The 16,069-nt window shown below is 44.5% G+C and overlaps 1 long non-coding RNA gene across 2 annotated transcripts in view; it reads left to right on the top strand.

Moving 5' to 3' along the window:
* The window catches only part of LOC310712557, a 96,012-nt gene that overhangs the window by 4,303 nt on the left and 75,640 nt on the right, over positions 1-16,069 (top strand). For both annotated transcript variants that reach the window (XR_014528937.1, XR_014528938.1), the window contains exon 2: positions 2,966-3,114. This is a non-coding gene — a long non-coding RNA (uncharacterized lncRNA). The remainder of the gene's footprint in view (positions 1-2,965; positions 3,115-16,069) is intronic.

The raw sequence follows: 16,069 nt of genomic DNA, 5'->3' as shown, positions 1-16,069 counted from the left end.
GCACAGGCTGCATGCAGTCTGTCTGCTGCTCTCAGAGCTGGGGGGGGAAAATCATATTTCCCCCCTTGATTTCCCCCTCTGAAAACTAGGTACGCCCTATGGTCAGGTGCACCCTATGGAGCGAAAAATACGGTAAATTCCTCACACAGAAATGGGAAAGGATTCTGTCCTGCTAAAAATAGCTCTAAAAATGCATCAAAGAAAGAGGAGGAGTCTAGCTTTTGGAGGAAGGGCTAGAGCTCTGGGAATCCAATGAGACAGTGTGATGCAGTGGTTAGAGGGTTGGACTAGAATCTGGGAAACTAAGGCTCGAATCCATGCTCAAGCCATGACGCTTGCTGGGGGACCTTATGCCAGCCACCATCTCTCAGCCTGACCTATTTCACAGGGTGTTTTGAGTCTAAAATTGTGAGCTCTTTGGAGAAAAGGGTAAATATCAGAAACTGCTGCAGGAGAGGGACTAATATCAGGCGAGGGTGGCCTGACCAATCCAGAGGCATCATACTGTCTCACCAGTATGATGAGGCCACCTTCAGGAGGCCTCAATATGTAGTTCAGCCCTGCCTAACTTCAAGCTTTGGGGTTCTCAGTTCAAATCCCAACCTGAGCTTCTGCCTCTAATTTGGATAAGGACTGGAGGAAAGAGGGAGGGAGGCAGACTCTGCTGAGAGGCCTGCACTTCACCTCCATGGTCTCCTCGCCTCTTCTTCTCTCCTCAAGGGGAAGGTGAGTTGCCCCTGCCCTGCCTGGAAACGCCTCCTGTCAGGGCTGGGTGGCAGTGATGTTGGTGGGGTCTGGGGAGGGGTCTTCCCAGCAGGGAGAGGGAAGTGAATGTATCTGGGGCGACCAGCCTTCTTGAACCCCCCCTGCTGCTGCTACTTACTTTTGAGAGGTTCACTGTTGCACATATCTGTGTTGCAGCAGGAGGTCTTGATCAACATGTACATATCTGATGTTACAGTGGCACTGGAATAGCCTTCATGGCAAAACTCTCCATTGACGCAGGACTTGAAAACAAATTTGCTCGCAGAACCAGCTATAGAAGAAAGAATTGGAAGGAAATAACAAGACCTGGAGATACGGCTTGCCCACACAAGAGGAAAGAATCCACAGGGGCAGCCTCCAATGAAAGCATTGCAGGCTGCTGCCACCTTTGCAGCTTTGCTTTGGAGGCCAGACCTCCCTGGCAGCCCCTCCAAATGGAGCTTGGCAATTAGGAGGTGCTGCTGGTCTCCTCCCAGCCTTGTTGCCAATTTACATCTTATTCCCACATAAAATTCCAGTGTAGATCACCATTCCCACCCCCTTGTTCCTGATGTAGATCTTCAGTCCCCCCTTCTTCCCTGCCTGGCTGGTGGGCAGCATTTCATGGTTCGCCTGAGGTGTCACAATATCTTGGGCTGGCCCAGCCTGGAGTGGAAAGAGAGTCCTCCAGTTTTATCTATTTGTTGAATGTGAGGCAAGGATGGAGAACTTTTGAAAAGTCCTCATGGAAATTCACCAGCATAGAATGCTGTTACTATTCCAGTCAATACCAGTGATAGGAAGATAGGACACCTCAAGGAATGGCAAAAGGGTATTTCTAGATTCATCTGGCAGGGGAACAGACCTAGAATAAAATATAAATTACACGACTGGACAACTGGATTGCAAAAATGGGAGAAGTGTGGAAGTGGAAGGAGGGCTTTGTTTTGCTTTGCATATCGTTTTGGAAAGAGCCAAGTAGATAAACTGACTTGAATTTCCCTCTGTTTCCTACATGCAATACAGGATTTAGAACACTGCTTTATGAAAAGCCACACTGTGTGGTTTGTAGCTAAGATATGGCCTTAGAAAGTGAGTCTGGGAATTTAAGTTTTGGTGGTCAAAAAGGCTGAAAGTTCTTCTCACTTACCCATTTTGGCATCTCCAATGCCAGATACGCAGAACTGATTTATCGCCGTATTACACTCCTGAATGGGAGTTGTAATTCCCAACAGGGAGGTGTTTTTGCAGTCTTTTCCTTGACTCCAGCATAACTCACATTTCAGAGATGCCACTGCAGACATGGGGAGATGGGTTTAGGAAACCTTAGCACCATCCACATAGGGGAAATGGGTACATTAAAGTACATCAACACGACAGTTCCTCCTACAAAGCCCATCTCATGAGAGGCAGCGAAGGCCACCAACTTGGATGGCTTAAGAAAAGGAATAGATAAATTCAAGGGGGTTAATAAGTCTGTTGCTGGCTTCCAGCCTCAAGATATATTTTCTCTCTCTAACACTGTAGGCACTATTAGATCCTGCTTGTGAACTTCCCATAGGCATCTGGTTCACCATGGTGACAACAAGATAGTGGACCAAACGGGCCATTTTTCACTTATGCAGTGCTGTCTCTATATATTTCCTCTGTAGTTCTTAAGCTGTGTGTGAATGGGGGCTGAGTCTTGGAGAGACCAGAGAATGATTGTCCTAGGTGGCTCCTGCAGTCTGAGAGAGAGGACCTGTAGGGCAGGTGTGAGGAAACCTTTGACACTCCACAAGTAGCTGAACTACAACTCCCATCAGCTCCAGAAAGCATGACCAATGGCTCTGGATGATGGGCACTGGAGTTTGTCAAAGATGCTCCACATGTGGTGAGGAGATAAAACCTCATGGAGGAGGTGCGGGGGGGCGGGCGGCGGCTAAGCTTTAATGTGTGAGTACCTGAAGGATGAGTTTCAACATATTGCCTATTGAATTGAAAATGAATTATGGGCAAGCAGCTCAGTGGAACTGGAATAACTACTTCGACTTGTCTTTAGTCTGTGTTAAGCCAACCTGAGGAGTTCAGTAATGAAATGGGACTCAATATCCTTGGGGTACATTTTGTATCACCAGGACACCCCTGAGTGGAGAAAAACCTCCTATTGTCGACATAACAATCTGCATATGTTTATCTGGAATCTTTCTTTTCTTACTCTTTTTCTCACTCTTATATACAGACTCAACAATATGGACCTGAATCTGCCCTTCACTTATAACTAATTACGCACTGGAAAGTGGAAGGGATGGTGGTGAAGGGAAGCAATTGAGGTTAATAGAAACAGCACTGATAGCAGCAAAGGATGAGAGTAATCCTGGGATTAATAAGGTGAGTGATTTGAGGCAGTGGCAGAGGACAGAGGTGGGGCACCTATAGCAAATATTTTGGGGGTGTCAAGGACCCCAGGGCCCCCTAGAGTTGGTGCCTCTGTCAGTAGAGCTAGCTGGATGGGGTCGTTGGAAGAACAAAAGGCTGATGATAGTCAGTCATTAACTCATTAAGAGAAACTCTTTGGGCTGGACAGAAAATGGGGAAAACATCTAGCTGAAGTGAGTGAGAGAAAAAAGGACAGAGTTTCAGGAGGTAGGGGCAGAATTTGAGTGGATGATGAGGTAAACAAACTGGAAAAAAGTGGAAAAAACATATCCTTTGTTGTGGATGAAAGCTAGGTTTCTGGTTTATCCAGGAGTTGATAACTTCTTCCCAATGGAATTGGGGATACCACAACTCTCAGTATGTATTTGTTTAAATAAATATTGAGAACAGACAGTCTATGATTGAGGATCCCTTGTAGCTTGACCATATGCTTTATTCCTCTCCCTTCCAAAGGAACCTCAAGTCCTGGTTCCTTCCTTCTCCTGCTTTAATGGCTGAGCCCCACTTAGTTCCTTCCTGGAAACATGATGAAGAGCACAGCAGCTGTGGTTCTGCTCACCTGGAGGAAGCAGGGTCAAGAGGAGGCAGGAGATCAGGAGTGTCTTCGTCATTCTATAAAGCTGAAGAGCCAGGAAGGAGTTTGAGAACAGCACTGGGCTGAGCAAGGAACTGATGCACGAAGAGGCTTAGTTGGGGGAATATATAGAAGATTGCAAGAAGCACTTTGCCAGCATCCAGGAACAATGGGTTCAGGACAGTGTCATAAATTGCTAGAATTCTAATTGTGCTATACCCTAGCACAGTGTTGAAAACAAATTAAATATCTTCCCCCTTCCAATTTCGCTGAAGCCAGGAGAGCGAGAGGGGTCAGTGCACACCGATCCCTCTTGCTCTCCTGGCTTCGCTTCGCTGAAGAGGCGCTGCACAGCTTTCCCTCTCCTCGCAGCGCCCCTTCAGCGAAGCGGGAGGAGAAATGGAAGGGGCTCCACATCTCTTGCTGCTTCGCTGAAGGGGCGCTGTGCAGAGAGGGAGAGAACATTTTTTTTCTTGTTCTCCTGCTCTAAAACAAGGTGCGTCTTATGGTCGGGTGCGTCTTATAGAGCGAAAAATTCTGTATCTTCTCCCTTCCAAGTACTCCAAGGACATGTCCCTCCTAATCTGTGCCAGCCTCAATTTCATGTCCCTATTAATCTAGATTCTATTATCTGAGACAGTCAGACAGACATGCAGGCAGGGAGCCCGAGAGAGAGAGAGAGAGAGAGAAAGAGAAAGAGAAAGAGAGAGATTGCTTGTGCTTTTGTAATTCAAGAAAATCTTCAATAAATTTTTTTTTTTTCAAAAACAAACAGCTGCAGACCCAAGGTTGGGAAACACTGGCCTAGAGGACCACAGCTTCTCATTCCTGCTATAGGAGCTCTTTAAAATCTGCTCGGAGGCATTTTTATTAGGAATAATAATAGACGAAATAAAAAAGGAGGATCAGAAGTTATTTCAATATGCGACGGTGGCAGCTAGGGTTTTGGTAGCCCAAAAATGGAAGTCATCAGAGATCCCTACAGTTACAGAATGGTAGGTAAAATTTTTTGAATATAAGGAATTAGCGAAAATGACATATAAAATCAGACACTAAAAGGGGGCAAAGTTTATAGAAGATTGGAGTAAATTTGTAACGTATATTGAATGTAATTGCAGAAGTTTAAGAACTACAGTAGGATTAACATAAACCTTGTGACGTGTATAAAAATGCGAAAGAAATTGTAAAAGAAGAGTTATACCAAGAAATCTGCAACTGGGAAGGAAGGAAGTCGAGGCGTGATTTAACACAATGTAAAGAAGATGATGATATCAAAAATGATTGTAAAGATTGTTGTATTTTGCTTTGTTTTTCGTTTATTGGAAAATGCTAATAAAAAGTATCTGCAAAAAAAATAAAATAAAAAAATGCTCGGATTTTTATCATCCTGAAGAGGAGCAAAAAGCCCATCAAACTTGGCCAGCACATCAACATTTTTGCACCTGCGAAACATTGGTAGAGTTAAATGGACTGCTTCAAGAAGTGGCAGAGAGATATCTCTAGATTTGTCTGGCAGGGCAAGAAGCCTCGTATAAAATTTAAGATATTAATTGATGCTAAAGAAAGAGGTGGATTTGCCCTGCCAGACCTTAAACTTTATTATGAATCAGCCACTTTTTGTTGGCTGAGAGAATGGATGCTTCTTGAAAACACTGATGTGTTGGATTTGGAAGGTTTTAACAATGTATTTGGTTGGCATGCATATTTGTGGTATGACAAGGTTAAAGCACACAAAGCGTTTAAAAACCATATTGTCAGGAAAGCACTGTTTAATGTCTGGATAAGATATAAAGACTTGTTAGAAAATAAAACCCCGAGATGGCTGTCACCAATGGAAGCAAAGGCTCAGAAAAAACTCAATATGGAGGCCAAATGGCCGAAGTATTGGGAAATTCTGGAACAAGAGGGAGACAGATTAAAACTGCAGAGTTTTGAAAAATTAAAAAACAGAGTGCGAGACTGGCTCCACTATTATCAAATAATGGAGGCATATAAGTTGGATAAAAAACTAGGCTTCCAGGTGGAAAAATCAAAATTGGAAACAGAATTGCTAGACCCCAAAGTTAAGAATCTGTCAAGAATGTATAACTTGCTGTTGAAATGGAATACTCAGGATGAAACGGAGAAATCTGCTATGATTAAATGGGCACAAGATGTTGGACATAACATTATGATGGCTGACTGGGAACAGTTATGGACCACAGGTATGAAGTTTACGGCATATAATGCCTTGTCGCGTATTCCACGCGGCGTTTTCAGCGAAGCACTAAGAGTTCCAGGTTTTTCAGTGCAGTCCTTTTTAATGTGAGCTATATACAGGCATTTACAAAAGAAACAGTCCATACAGAGTACTTACAAACGAATACTCTCCACCACAGCACCACCACACTACAGCACAACCACCACACCCCTGTTAAACAAGCTTTCCTTTTTAAAACAGGTGATAGCCAATTACACTAATCACACTCCTGCTGAGTCACTCTGACCCAGCAGAGTATTGCATCATCCTGTTGAAGCCTGCAGACTTATCCAGTATCCTGCGAATCCCAACACTCCTCCTTAAGTCAAAGGCTTGAGACCCAATAATTCTCTTAAGTCTCGAAATTTAGGAGCATCCAAACATTTTGTATACAAATCTGCCACATTACATTTTGTGTTACAGTGCTGTACTTTTAATACATTTCTTTCCAAAGCATTTTTCACATTTCCGTATCTTATCGCAATATGTTTACTCTTGCTTTTAAAGTTCTGTTGGTTGGCAAGCTGTTGTGCAGCCATGTTGTCACTTAGCACAGTGATTGGCATTTCAGAAGGTATTCCAAGCTCTTTTGTTAGGCAAGCAAACCACTCTATTTGTGATACACATTCGCTTATGGCTGAGTACTCTGCTTCACAAGTACTTGTGGCAACAAATGTTTGTTTCTGGGATTTCCACTGAACCAGGGCATTTCCAATATATATGGCATAGCCAGTGGTAGACTTTCCATTTTCTCTGTCCCCCCAGCTGGCATCAGCGTATGCATACACTTGCTGATCATATCCTGTATCCAGCACCAGTTTGTAATCTTTTGTGCCTTTCAGATACCTTAGGATTCTTTTAAGTGCTACCCAATCTCTCTGAGCCGGGTCTGCACTTCTTTGGCTTAACATGTGCACTGCCAATGTTATGTCGGGTCTTGTCCAACAACTTAAATATAACAGAGAACCCAACAGAGAATGAAATGCTGTTGCATTCTCACATTTTTGCCCTTCTGGTTCATTTTTGTACTGGGTAGTTATGGGAGTGTCAACCTCATTTGCCCTCTCCATTCCATAGGTCTTCAGTAACTTTTCGATTTTTTCCTTCTGACTCAGAGAGTAAACACCCTCTTCATTTCTCTGAACCTCTACTCCTAAGTAATTCTTAATCTCTCCCAAATACTTCAGTTTGTATTTGTTACCTAGGCTGTTTATAAACCAAGACACTTGCTTTTGTGCAGTTGTTATTAGACAGATATCATCAACATACAAAAGTAAATAACAAACACTTCCTTGCACCATTGCTGAATATAAACAGGAATCAGCCAGGCTTTGTTTGAATCCCATCTTTTTCAAAGTTGTGTCTATGCATTCATGCCATAGACGTGCACTTTGGTGCAAACCGTATAGTGCCCTTTGCAGCTTTAACACCATACTGTCTTTTTCTAGCTCATAACCTGGTATTTGCTGTAAATATACCTCGGCGTCAATAGGAGCATTTAAATATGCTGAGGCAACATCAAAATGATTAACTTTTAACCCTCTCAGACTTGCCATTGCTAAAACTGATTTTACTGTTTCAGCCTTTGCTGTTGGGGCAAACACTTCATCATAATGTATCATTTTCCTCTGTGTAAAGCCCCGTGCAACCAACCTGGCTTTCCTCTGACAACTACCATCAGCCAGCTTTTTCACTTTAAAAACCCACTTACAGCTTATGGGCTTTTTACCTTCAGGCAATTCTGTAGGTACAAACACATTGTTGTTTAGCAGAGAGTTATACTCTGCCTGCATTGCCTTTAACCACGCCTCTTTCTCTAGAGTAGGTAACTCTTGCACTTCTTCAAAGTTTTCTGGCTCAGTTACACAAACCTGGTTTATGGTGGCTGGGAACCCATAACGGTTTGGAGGTTGACCTTTATTACTCCTTGCAGACCTCCTTGGTTCATTAATCTCACCCCCTGGGCTACCTTCAGGACTGCTTTTGGGGTGGATTGACTCTGTAGATCTACCTCCTCCTGTCCCTGTTGCACTTTCTTCTCTCCCCTGCTCCATGCTAGCAGTTGGAGAAAAATGCTCAACCTTTACTTCCTCCCTTTCAGTTTCTCTGGGAGAGCTGCCAATTCTTAGCTTTGTTTCAACTGCCTTATCAGGTATGCTCGGCAGTAAAACTTTTTCTGGCAGCAGGTTTGCATGTATCCTGGGCCAATTTCTTTGCTCATTAAAGCTGGCTGATCGACTAAAACTCAAAAGGTTTTTATCATCTTCAAACCTGTAGGCTTTCGTACCACTTTCATACCCAAGAAATAGCAACTGCTGTGCCCTTTTCCCACCTTTTCTTCTGTTTTTCACAGGTATGTCAACCCATGCCTTTGTCCCAAAGATTCTTAAATGTTGCAAACTGGGACTTTTGTTATAGAGAACTTTATAGGGTATGTCATCTAGTACCCTTGACCACAAGCGATTCCCAATATAATTCGCAGTCTTAATACTTTCAGCCCAGTACTTAATTGGAAGATTTGCATCTGCTAACAATGCTTTCATTTGTGTCTGCAAGACACCTCCTCTACACTCTGCTACCCCGTTCTCCTGAGGCATGGCCACATTGGTAAGCCTATGTTTAATCCCTTGGGCACGCAACCAGTTTCTTAGGGAGCTTGCCATAAACTCCCCTCCCCTGTCTGATTGAATAGAGGACACCTTTTCACCAAGTTGCCTTTCTACCCTTCTTACCCAGAACTTCAAAGTTTGGGCAACGTCAGATTTTTGCTTTAATGGATAGACCCAGCCAAATCTAGAAAAATCATCCACTAGGATTAAACAGTATTTGTTGTGGGAGACACTAGGTGGAAAAGGACCAGTTACATCAGCATGAATCAACTCCAGTGGTTTTTTGGTTTCTCTCTGGCTTGCTCTTGCTACTGGGCAAGCCCTGCTTTTAACCTCCTTGCAGATATTGCAGTCTAAGTAATTATCACAACTTTTTATGTTTTTCATCCCCCCACACAACTCCAGTGTTTTGTTTAGCACCTTATAGCTAGCATGAGCCAGACGCCTGTGCAGGAGATGAATACACATATCATGGGTCGGGACATTTTGCACATTTGCAACCTTAGATTCACACTGCAGTACATACATATTAGTTCTAAGGCTAGCATTTGCCAACACTGCCCCATTTTGCTTTATCTGGCACTGGTCTCCCACAAAATTTACTTCAAAGCCTGCTTTTGCCAAATCAGGAATGCTCAGGAGATTGTTTTGCAAACTAGGCACACACAACACATTCCTGAATGTGTGTCCCAGCTGTGGGAACACAACCTCCCCCTCACAAACCACATTAGCTTTCTGGCCCGTAGCAAGACTTACATGTTTTTTGTTTGAAGCCCTAGCATCAGTTAGCAATCCTTTTCTTTTACAAAAGGTTTGAGAAGCTCCACTGTCCAGAACCCACAGCTCCTCATTTTCTTGACCATCTGCAGACACCCAAGCGGTAGACTCCCTCTGCTGCCACTTGTGCTTCCGCTGTTTTTGTTGCTTTCTCGGGCAGTCCCGCAGCAGATGTCCACTGGACTTGCAGCAAAAACACCTTTTTACTTTGTTGACCACCGGCTGGTCTGCAGCAGCTCCTCCTGGCTGTTTCTCCGGCTCCTGACACCTCTGCTCTTCCCGGCTGTTGTTCCCTCTGGGATGCTCCAACAGCTGGGCTGAGGTCATCTTTCGCTCTGCACGCCTGTCCTCCTCTGCATACAACCGTCCGGTCACGTATTCCAGAGTCAGCTTATCAGTCTCTACAGACTCGAGGGAGTTGACCAGCATATCATAGCTGTCATCAAGGGAACTCAGGACTATAAAGACTTTGTCCTCTTCCCCCACAGGCCTCCCTCTTAAGGCTAGCTCCTGGAAACAGCCTGTTAGGAATTTTAGGTGGTTTACCAGGGAGTCCCCCAGTTTCTTCCGACACCGGTACAGTCTCCTGGTTAGTGTTATCAGTGAGCCAGCCGTCTCTCGCACATGGACAGCCTTGAGCGCATTCCACGCCTCACTTGCCGTCACCTTATCAGCTACGTAGACTAGCTGGCTGTCGTCCACTCCAAGGATGATCGTAGCCAAAGCTTTCTCATCCTTTTCAAGCTGGGCCTCTGCTTGTGCCAGCTTTTCATCGTCGTCCTCATCCTCCTCAGGGGGCTGCGGTGTAGTTTCCACCACCTTCCACAGGCCCTCACGCTTGAGGAAGTGTTGCATGCGGACCGACCAGGTGCTGTAGTTCGTGGCCGTCAGCTTCTCCAGCAACACGCCAGTTCTGGACTGCTCCATCCCTGCAGCTCACCTCCAGCACCCACGGCTAGATAACTGCCACCTGTACTCTTGCGCAGCGGAAGCGTGCTGGGCCCATAACCCTGTCGCGTATTCCACGCGGCGTTTTCAGCGAAGCACTAAGAGTTCCAGGTTTTTCAGTGCAGTCCTTTTTAATGTGAGCTATATACAGGCATTTACAAAAGAAACAGTCCATACAGAGTACTTACAAACGAATACTCTCCACCACAGCACCACCACACTACAGCACAACCACCACACCCCTGTTAAACAGGCTTTCCTTTTTAAAACAGGTGATAGCCAATTACACTAATCACACTCCTGCTGAGTCACTCTGACCCAGCAGAGTATTGCATCATCCTGTTGAAGCCTGCAGACTTATCCAGTATCCTGCGAATCCCAACATGCCTTAAGAGAGAATCTAATGAAAATGATTTATAGGTGGTACATAACACCAGTCAAGCTTGCAAAAATCTACCATCTGCCCGATAATAAATGCTGGAAATGTAATGAGACTGAAGGTACATTCTTTCACCTTTGGTGGACATGCCCAAGGATTAAGAACTTCTGGGAGATGATTTATAATGAAATGAAAAAGGTATTTAAATACACCTTTCTGAAGAAACCAGAGGCCTTTCTCCTGGGCATGGTCGGCCAATTGGTGCCAAAGAAGGATAGAACTTTCTTTATGTATGCTACAACAGCAGCAAGAATACTCATTGCAAAGTACTGGAAGACACAAGATCTACCCACCCGGGAAGAATGGCAGATGAAGCTGATGGACTACATGGAGTTGGCGGAAATGACTGGCAAAATCCAAGACCAGGGAGAAGAGTCGGTGGAAGAAGATTGGAAAAAATTTAAAGTATATTTACAGAAATATTGTAAAATTAATGAATGTTAGAAGGATGCTGGAATGAAGTTATATGGCTTTAGCAGAAATGTTATAAAGAATTAAGTAAAAATAGATTGTTAATGGGTCAAAGTGGAAAATTAAGGTTAGATTGTGTTAAGATAAATTATAGAGGAAAAAGTTAAGAAAGATGGAAAGGATTTGCTGAAATAGCTAATTGAACAAGAATACAAAAAAGGGAGGTGTGAGGAGGTCGATGATACAAGTAAATGAAAGGTAGAGATATAGAGATATTGGATGTGTTTTTTAAATGTTTTTTTTGTCGTTTTGCTGTATTGTTTTTTGTTTTTTGTTTTTTTTGATGTATTGTGAACTTTTTATTGTTTCTTTCTTCTTTTTTCTGTAACTATTAAACCTTTAATAAATATCTTTAAAAAAACAACAACATTGGTAGAGTTAAAACGACACACACACACGCCAATGATTGCAATAAAAACATCATGGCACCAGCTCTTCATTTAAGGTAGTCAGTTCCCAAAAGCCCATTGGAACAAGAAAGTCTTCACCTGCCATGAAACATGCAGTGCACTGCCAATGTACTTCCTTTTTTGGATAACATTTTATTAATTTTCCAAAAATAACAAAATGAAAAACCCCTGAAAAGAAAAAAAAATCATAACCAAATAAAACCATAATTTTTCGTCGATTTCCCTCCACTCCCCCTCTTGGTTCCAATACTGTATACTTGTTCATTCACGTCCATAAAATCTTATATACTTAACAATCCAATTTTAAAACCTTCTTCATCTTCTTACAAGTGACTTTTAGAAGTTATACCAGGGGCCAGCAAACTATGGTCTGGGGGCCAGATGCGGCCCCCCAGGCTCATAGATCCGGCCCACAAACCCTGACACCAGCTCGGTCAGTCGCCGCCCGTTGAGGACGTCTCACTGCACGGGGACTGACTTCCACAATGCTGGCACGGCTTCTGGGTGGGCGGTGACACTGGCACAGCTTCGAACTGGCTTCAGGAAGCTCCTGCTGCCAATCCAAAGCTGCAGATAGCTCTGGGCAGGTTGGCGATGCTGGCACAGCTTCGGATTGCAGGAAGGTCCTGCAGCCAATCCAAAGCCTTGCTGCCCACATGCTGAAGTAAACCCAGTGCGGCCATGGATGGAGAGGCTGGCTGTGGGCTTGGGCCATGCCATGGGCATCATGACGGGCATGTTGCGTGGCTTCAGCTGGAGCTTGGCATGCCTGCTGGCCCTGCGCCTGGCGCCCCACTTGGCCCTGCTGCTGGTGGCGTGCTCGGTGCCTGCGCTAGAGCAGCTGGAGGGCAAGCTGTGTGCTGCCTGCCCAGCGCTCTCTGTGTGTGGCTTGCCCACCAAGACGTGCTCCTGAGTGTGTGCAGAGTGCGTTCCTCTTCCAGGTCCGGAGGCAGCTGTGGGACTGGCTTGCAGGGTATTTATATTTTTCAAAATATATTCTGGCCCCCAACAAGGTCTGAGGGATAGTGGACCGGTCCCCTGATGAAAACGTTTGCTGACCCCTGAGTTATACTAATGTAAAGATCTATACACAAAGCTTAAAAACTATGCATTAAACAATTGCCGTTTTTTGTAATAATTTGTCCTGCACAGTTCAGTAGTTTATTTTGCCAATCTTCTTCTTTTTCTTCTTCTTCTTTATCTTCTTTGGCCAGGGCTTCTTCCTTCCATCAGTCTTGGCCTGGCATCCAATCTCGCATGTTGGAACAAAGTCTTTCACTCAAACAATCCATCAAGTCCTGTACACCTCAATATAACTTCATTTTTTAAAAAAACAACAATCATTTCCCACATTTTCTTCAAATCTTTATATGTCTTTTCCCAGGCATTTTTGATAATTTTACATTGCCACCACATAAGGTAGCCTCTTAAATATTTTGCCCTTCCTTTTTGTTTCTTCTCTAATGCAGTCAAAGCCTCTCAAATAATTTCACACGAGGTACCATCTTTATCAGTCAGGTCCTCCCATATCATTACATGTGCAATTTTATTTTTGTCTTTGACTATTCTTACTTGCCCTTAAATTTTCCTCAGACCTCGTTTGTCTACCAGTCCCACCTTGGTGGTTTGTGCATTCACCTCTTTTAATGGCCTCGCAGTATATAGTTATACCTAGGGATAAATATGCTTAAGGGTGAGTGCTTTCAGGTTGTGCTCCGCGGTGACCCAGGAGTAACAAAGTAATGGAGTGCATTACTTCCGGGTTTTGCCGCTCGCGCATGCGCAGATGGTCAAAATAACATCACACGCATGCGCGAAAGTGGCAAAATGCGACCCGCGCACGTGCAGATACGCTGTTGTGTCTTACATTCTGTTCAGGATGCAAACGGGGCTCTGGAATGGAGTCCATTCGCATCCTGAGGTACCACTGTACTGGTATTTTAAATTTTTTAGAGGCTGCACTGTTAACATCTTCTTTTATCTGCTCAAATTCTATTTTAATATCTAAAAGTGAATCAAACAATTCATATTTTAAATTATCTTGCCTTGTGGCCTGACTAGTTAGTTTTAGCACTGAACTTTTTCCTTTTGCTGTTTCCAGTTTAGATTGACCGGGGGGTGGGGGGTGGGCAATTCTCTCTCCTTTTCCCAGCTTCCTCTATAGAGTATAATTCCAAAACACAGAGTTCTTTCCCACCACAGCATGTATTCTTTTTAGCTTTATCAGTACTTTTATCAAGGTCATAGACTCAGTAGAGCAGGCATCCCCAGCCTGCGGCCCTCCAGATGTTTTGGCCTACAACTCCCATGATCCCAAGCTAACAGGACCAATAGTCAGGGCTGATGGGAATTGTAGTCCAAAACATCTGGAGGGCCAAAGGTTGGGGATGCCTGCAGTAGAGGAAGCCTATTTTTCAAACCTATTCCCTCTCCCACAAATATCAATTTTTAACAATTATATATTCAAATCTTTGCATCCATTCATGTAAAAAAAAATAAGATCCAACATAAAATATTTATATAGATTTCAATTACTAAAAACGTTCCTTTTTACAACCATAAGTAAAAAGTTTAAGACCATGGTGTTGGGGCTCTCTGATGCTCCCAGGAGTCTGGCACATCCTTCCATTTTCTGTCTCTCAATGCCGCATTGTAGCACCTTTTAAAATCTCCCGATATTGGCAGTCAGTAAAGAGAATCCAATATAATAAATCAAAGTTACTAAATTTATTTTAGTCGGTGTTCACAGTAAATAATCTTGTCCTCTTCTTTTTATCTTGACCTTTAGCCAGCAGATGCCTTTTTAGTAAAGTACATATTTATAAATCATTCCATCAATTGGCATTGTATTATTTCTCAGTCCTCTATTTTAAATCCAGTTCAGTTTCAGATAGAGTTCAAATTCTTTTTAAAGGTCTTAAGAATGGTATAAGCAATGGAGAGGCAGGCAGTGGCTGCATTTGGCCCACAAGTCAGAGGTTCCCCACCCCTGGTATAGATCACAAAAGGGCTCCAAAGTTTTTTCTCCCCTTTGGCTTCTCTGACTCAGCCAAATGAACAGCTTGGTGATTTTAGAAAGAAACTGTGAAGCCATGTTTCTTCAGCAGGTACATTGTGAATCCACTCGTCTTCAGCAGGTACACTGGGTGAGCACCACTTTGAGGCAATCAAGATTTGGGCTAATGTTAGATTCCCCACAAGCTTCAACTGGAACAGCTTGCATCAGCCTGCTGAATCAGTCCAGCTGTGCCAGATCCCTGTTGTCACAATGGCCAGCAAGATGCCTGTGCAAAGCCTCAAAGCAGGACTGGACAGCAACACCAGTTGTCCCCATCCCTTTCCCCCGCTTGTGATTCCCAGCAACTGACATTCACAGGAATACTGTCTCCAACACTTGAGGAAGAACATGGCCAACTTGGTTAGTAGCAATTGACAGACTTCTCCTCCACTATTTTCTTCTAATCCTCAACCAAACACATCCCAGTTGCTGCCCATCTTTACTTCCTGAGTGCAAATTCCAGAGTTTAACTACCGTATTTTTTGCTCCATAAGGCGCACCTGATCATAAGGTGCACCTAGTTTCTAGAGGGGGAAATTCAAGAAAAAAAAAATTATTTAAAGGGAGCGCTGAGCAGAGCCTGTATGTATCCCAGGCTTCCTTTCACAAACTGCGTGGAGTGTGTGTGTGGCTCTTGGGGGCTTTTCCCCACAGAGGGAGAAAGGCAGCCCATCTCCCTCCTTGGGGAAAAGCCCCCAAGAGCCACACACACACTCCACCCGGCTCTGTAAAGGGAGCGTGGCTATCCCTGGCATTTGCCGCCACCTCCCGCAAAAGCCAGGGATAGCCGCGTGAAGCCTCCGCAGGGCAGCGGGATGAAGGCTCCCCGCTGCCCTGCAGAAGCTAAAACAGCTAGAGGGGGTGCTGCACAGCCTTCATCCCGCTGCCCTGCGGAGGCTTCGTGGGCTATACCAGAGCTGCTCAGGAGCTTATAGGGGCTGGCAGGAGAAACCTTTGCGGGCTTTTTTACGAGGTGGGAGAAGGGACTGACGCAGCCAGTCAGTCCCTTCTCCCTCCTTGGGGAAAAGCCCCCCAAAGCAGTGCGCTCTTTAAAGGGTGCACGGCTTCTACTGGCTTTTCTATGAGGTGGGGGAATTCCTCCACCTCCCGCAAAAGCCCGCAGAAGCCGTGCACTCTTTAAAGGGTGCGCGGCTCCTGTGGGCTTTTCTAGGAGGTGGGAGAAGGGACTGATGCGGCCAGTCAGTCCCTTCTCCCTCCTGGGGAAAAGCCCGCAAGAGCCGCACAGAGCTTGTGTGCAGCTCTTGGGGGCTTTTCTTGCCTGCCTCGCTCCTGCATTCGCTCCATAAGACGCACACACATTTCCCCTTGCTTTTTAGGAGGGAAAAAGTGTGTCTTATGGAGCGAAAAATACGGTATGTGTA

This window comes from Podarcis liolepis, assembly GCF_965112155.1.
Source record: "Podarcis liolepis genome assembly, chromosome: 7".
Classification (NCBI taxonomy): Eukaryota; Metazoa; Chordata; class Lepidosauria; order Squamata; family Lacertidae; genus Podarcis; species Podarcis liolepis.
The sequence above is the reverse complement of the archived record's forward strand: the minus strand, read 5'-3'. Positions and strand labels throughout refer to the sequence as shown.